This window comes from Thermobia domestica, chromosome 6, assembly GCF_964235325.1.
Source record: "Thermobia domestica chromosome 6, izTheDome1.hap1.1, whole genome shotgun sequence".
NCBI classification, from domain to species: Eukaryota; Metazoa; Arthropoda; class Insecta; order Zygentoma; family Lepismatidae; genus Thermobia; species Thermobia domestica.
The window spans coordinates 183,311,337-183,317,514 of NC_137459.1; the positions used below are offsets into that span (position 1 = coordinate 183,311,337).

General features: G+C 33.4%; 1 protein-coding gene across 2 annotated transcripts in view; it reads right to left on the reverse strand.

Annotated features, from left to right (window-relative positions):
- Positions 1-5,880, reverse strand: part of LOC145688349 (cadherin-like and PC-esterase domain-containing protein 1) — a 1,309,510-nt gene extending 1,303,630 nt beyond the window's left edge. For both annotated transcript variants that reach the window (XM_081762492.1, XM_081762493.1), the window contains exon 1: positions 5,517-5,880. The gene's annotated coding sequence lies outside the window, so the exon portion shown is untranslated. The remainder of the gene's footprint in view (positions 1-5,516) is intronic.
- Between the last annotated feature and the right edge of the window lie 298 nt (positions 5,881-6,178).

Genomic DNA, 6,178 nt, shown 5'->3' on the forward strand with positions numbered 1-6,178 from the left:
AATGAACATCGCTGTTAACCGGAAGGGATTAAATCTGTAAATATATCATTAGGCTAAGTCAATAATAATAATAATAATAATAATAATAATAATAATAATAATAATAATAATAATAATAATAATAATAATAATAATAATAATAATAATAATAATAATAAAATTGCCATTAGAGCCAGTAAAAGGCTATGGTCAGCCACATGACTTTTAGTTGCATAATGTGCAGTCAGCACATTAGCTCACATCGACATTATTTTCAGAATATGATTACTATTATTACTAAGCTACGGAAAAGAGTCGGTTCAAGTCCAAGGACTGAAACTAACTTTACCATATATTATAGCAAAAACATATCAAAAATGTACTAAGATAATTCTAAGGATAAATAAATGAAATTTGTAGTAGTGAAACTTTCAAAATTAGCTCATAGAATCAATAGAGTACCATAAAATGTATTTACAAATAAATAAATAAATAAATAAATAAATAAATAAATAAATAAATAAAGGAAAGTGCGAACTAGTATAAAAACTCTTATCAATAAATAAATTTACATTTCAAAAGGGTATTAGAAATGTAACCTCAAAGAGATGAACTTAAAGTGTCACTGAAAAGCAGTTCAACATGAACACTTTTATTGCTTAATGTGAATATTAATTATATTTTCACACATTAGCAATTGGCAAAGTTCCTTCTCCCGGCCATAAGATATTTTTCTCTCGGGAGAGGTTATTTCCAAAGTAGTTTATAAGTATATTTGTTATTCTATATAGGATTACAAAGGGTCCAGAATCGAGCTATTCGTTTTGTTCACATTCCGCAATGACACTCCTACCGAACGACCGACGAAATAGACTTATTTTCCTAAGTGGTTTGAAACATATTCGAAACATCTTTCAAAAATTATTTCTATGTAAATTAAAATAGACCGAGAACGTACATGTTTGAGTTGAAATAGGCGAGAGAGCTTTAGTACAGTTAGTGGAACTGTGTAAACTTTTGCGGGTCGCAAAATAGGCTACTGTGATCATCGTTGTGGCCACACTGATGCAGTGAAAAGAGGTACCAACCAGACCGCAACTTTTTCCACAAACTCCAAGTCAATTGTGCACACTCTCATCACTCTACAATTACCAACACCGGTTACAATGGAAATAAAAAAAAAAATGTATGATTGTGATCGCACACAATAATTACTCCGAATTCATTCCAGTCATTCCGGGAAATTTTGCCAACACAACAGAAATAAATCAATTACATAACAGTGAATCTGCAATAATAATAATAATAATAATAATAATAATAATAATAATAATAATAATAATAATAATAATAATAATAATAATAATAAGAAGAAGAAGAAGAAGAAGAAGAAGAACAATAAATATTGCATCCAGTCAAACACCTCCAGGCAATGAAAGGCAACAAAGTATAAATATATTATTGTTAAAAAAAGAAACATAAGCTTATATTACTCACCTCTCTTTGAACTTCTTTGTGGCTACACGGTTAACGTAGGCGCCTTTGACACAGGGGACCCGGGTTCCATTTCCGCTGTGATTTAGTGTGGTTCGGATCCCACATTAAGCAGTATGTCCACGTTTCATATACCCTCGCTGCTGAAATGGACGGTAAAATCTAATATAATCTAATCATCGTTCTTTGAAAATCTGTGTTCTCTTCTGTATCGACAGAGGTCAAGTCAAAGAAACGCAAATCTCTTTTAACTAATTGAGGCACTTAGGTCAAAGTTTCTTACTTTGCGGCTGCGAGAGTACGGAGCTTTTGAAGAGACGTAGTATTCACAATTTTTCTTTAAACACGACTGTAGGTTCCAACACAAATGTAGAGATAAAAAAAAAAAAAAAAACACTTGTTTCTCTCCGCATACTGTTACTAACAAAATACGTCGCACACTCGCTAAGCTGTGTAACTAAATTATCTTTTACTAGTAAAGTTAATTCAAATGCTTCATAGGGGGGCGCGGTACCTCAGTGGTAGAGCGTTCAACTCTGGTGCTTGGGGTCTCGGGTTCGATCCCTTGTGATGGACAAACACCGTGCTCGTGGGTTTTCTCGGGGTTCTCCCGTTTCCTCCCACTTTCTTCATTCCACCATTTCACTCACCTCTCCTAACCATCGTCTCCTTTAGCCTAACCGGCATAACCGTGGGACGTAAAACTGAAAGATTTCATTTTATTTTTTCAAATGCTTCATAATCAAGTTTGGTATTCACGAGGCATATAACAAAAAGTAGAATAGCAGAAGTCTACGAGGATAATAATACAACAAGGGAAAGTGACATCACTTTATACAAATTTTAATAAATGTCCAGACTGATATGCGACAGCAATGTCAAATCTCTCCACTTGATATAGGACAGGAAGTTTATCATGATTATTTATATGCATATAAGCATAACATGTTAAAGAGAAATATGGTGCAAGAAACCTGAATTCAATTCCCGGCGCGAGTTTACGTTGTTTGAATCACAGGTTAAGCTGTAGATTCAACTCACATAGCCTCGCTGCTTAACAATAACTAATCCCTAACTCAACATCCAAAAGGAAATTAATGTTGATCCATTATACGGAAATACAACCATCAATTTTAGAAAGTTATGACTCTATGAGTGCCATAAAGGTGTATGGTGAACACATTTTAGAAACATTGGTTGGTGCTTTCCAATGCTTTCCTTATGGCGATATCCTATTACTACACATAATTTTAAGTGACACCAAATCACTGATATTAATTATAGAGCATAAACTGTAATGTAACAATAATGTTTATTTTAATGTTATATTAACTTTGTAGGGGATTTCCCACGTATAATACAGTGAAGACCTGCATAATAATAGTGAAAAGTTGCGACAATTCAAAGACACACTGGCTTAGCGTGCGTTACAATTTCGCCTTCTCCCGGCTCGCTGAAATGTCAAAGACTCGGAAATTTAAAACTGATCTAATACAATATGCTAATATACATACATTAAGAATAGAGACATCTAGTACTGTCACTGAATGTTACTCGAATCTAATAGTAAAATTAACATTTTGATCACACAGTTTGTACGCTGAACAAAAAGAAGAAAATTTGCTAAGATTTTATTAGAAGTTTCTTTGTTTTATATTATGCACTTATAAGAAAAGATCTCGTGATACCCTTGATGCTTCCACGGATACTGATGTAGGAAAGCTCTGGAAGACAGGAATCAGAATTGTTTTTAAGTCTCCAGAAACAATTTCTTGGTTAAAAGCCACCATGGCAAACTAGCATTAGCTAACAGGAGACTAATCATTTGGAACATAACTTATTTACAAAGTTCCTTCCAAAAGGTATCGTTATCGAAATAGTGATACTTCTATGTGGATTTGACTATTGACAGGATGCTTTTAATGTTCATTTCCAGCACTCGGACTACACATCAGCTGAGGTTTCTACAGTGGCGTACTACTACCAGGATCAAATTTGGAACCACATGCACAGCAAGTTGTTGTAAGAGACACTTATGTTTGTAACTTTTGTTATCAATTGCAATTTGACTTAAGGTAGAAACTAGTTTATGTGGAAATTTGAAAAAAAAAAAGAGAGAGAGAGAGAGAGAAACCACCAGTATAAAGGTGTAAATTACTATTCCTTAACTTCAACTGTTGCTATTTCTTTATTTTCTTTAAAGAAATATTTGTTTTCTGGAATTTGTAGAACGACAGTTTAATATCAATATGCATTAGAGACCATTAAATTCCAGGGAAGGCAGTGAAGTTATTTCACATCTGTTCAAAACAAAGTGGAATTCTATAGCCCCTTTTCATCAACAATAATGTTTTCTCATTTCTCTCTCTCTCTCTCTCTCTCTCTCTGACTTTTTCACTTTTCAAAATATTTCAGAAATTAAATAGAGATATTATTATTTAACTCCAAAATTTTCAAATTTATTTATTCGTTTGACAAAACTTTCAGATGCAGCCTGTCAGTCCGTTCACCGTGGAATTACTAACACTCTACAACAATAACAATAACAGAAATGGAAAAGGAAGCGGAGGGAAGTCGGCCAAGGTTTGAATGTACGGTACCACACTCCAATCGGCAGGTGATGCTGACAAAATCTTAGAAGAAACTCAGTGGAGGTGCCTAGTTGTCGGATTCTTGGAATCCGTTACCACAGGGACATCATTTGGGGAGGGCAAGAGGGGGCAATTGCCCTCCCTGATTTAAGAAATGCATCTGTTTTAATCAATTGGATAGCAATATATCGATAAAAAATGTGAAATTCTTAAATTAACTGAGAATTTTGCTCCCTCTAGCAAAATCTGAAATAACACTGCTGTTTGACCTCTTCATTACAAGGCAAGAGTGCCACCAGCCTATTTTCGAAAATAAGTTTAAAAACTTTAACTAACCAACCAACAAATGATTTTGAGGTTCTGGCTTTTATGGACATCTAAGCCTGTTGCAACTCAACTAATTAAAAGAATTACTTATATTTTTTTTAAGAATATGGAATTGCCTCTATCAACAATAAAGGACCTACTCTATAAATAGTGATTTTCTTCTTCGTAAATGACTACGCATTGTAAATTTAATTTTACTCTTTCACTTCCGCAATATTTGAACAATATAAAAAAGTGGAGTTAGGAATAATACCACCTATCTATAGATGTAAGGTGTAAAATTGCTAACAAATTAAGCCATATGACTTTCAAAACAATTTTTAAAAAGTGAAAAAGATGTATCTGTAGCAAATATACAGCCTTTTTGTGTGTACTCTGTATGTAATTTTTTGTGCCTCAAACTGTATATACATATTCCCAATCTGGAATGTGTAAAGCCATTAAGAGTATAGTTATGTATAAGTTAACGAAAAAAGAAAAGTAGAAAATAATAATAATAAAAAAATATGTTCGTATCCGTTGTGCCGACAAACGATCAATCTGGACGCAATAATAATAATAGCATGACTTTTTGCCCTATTTGCTGGAAACTTAAGTTCGATTCCAGGTAGGAGTACACAGCTATAAATTAGATCTTTAGTAAGCTCAAATCAAACACAACCTTCCTGCTAAAAATGGCATTAAAGCTATATAGTAATATAATAATAATAATAATAATAATAATAATAATAATAATAATAATAATAATAATAATAATAATAATAATAATAATAATAATAATAGTATCAGGGAAGTACAGGGAAAATATATTACACGTTCAGGCGATGTCTTCATTTTAATTGAAGTATCATAGAAAAACCGTGTTGACCAAATGTTTGACATACTATTAAATTATTCAAACACTAAAATATTTCATATTTTAAAATAATATAAATTATTAATGCGGTCCTGTGTTTCGAATCTCCACATGAATCAATATATACGATCTCGATTTATTTCTTTTTTCTTTGTCTTGAAATGAATATTCAGGAATATTCTTGTCATTAATAGTGTGACAAAGACAATAACTTTTTTCAACATTCAAAACATCATTTAAAAAAAAGTAAATAAAAGATGTGTACTTACTATGTTTATATCAATCCTTCCCGTTGAGTAAATTCACCATCAATGAAAAAAAAAAAATAATAAACACTATTGAATCACTCGGCAGAGATTAAAACCTATGTGTATCTTACATTGTTTTCTCATGGGCCACGCGGTCGGTGTATCAATAACAACAGTATTGTTTTACGCGATTGTGATTAGTCAACAGTTTACGTTACTGTTACTCTGCCACGCGACTTAACGTTTTGCCTCGCATTCGACTCTCCTCGTGCTCGCAACGCGCCGAGGAGAACACGGCAAACTGACTCGTCGCAGAACAGACTTGGCGGCGCAATCGGCACCAACCGTGGACGATCGGTAGACCCGAATGATGAAAATCACGCCTCGACTCCCTCAAGTTCCCACACACACAAACATTGATGAGTTGTGTCCGTGGAGGAAGTAGCTTTTTGCTCCTTCACAGCCTTTTCCTGATTTTTTTTTTAATTTAAAAAAAGTTAAAAATCTGAATGAACTTTTGTTATTGTTATGTATATGTGAGAAAGGAAGAACACTTGTATTGATTTCGTTAACTCAAGAAAAAATTGGGCTAGAAATGGAGTGAATCCGTACCGGGTCACGTCAGTACAAACTCAAACACATTGCAACTTGGAAGAGGGAAAAGAAAGATGCGATAGCGAATG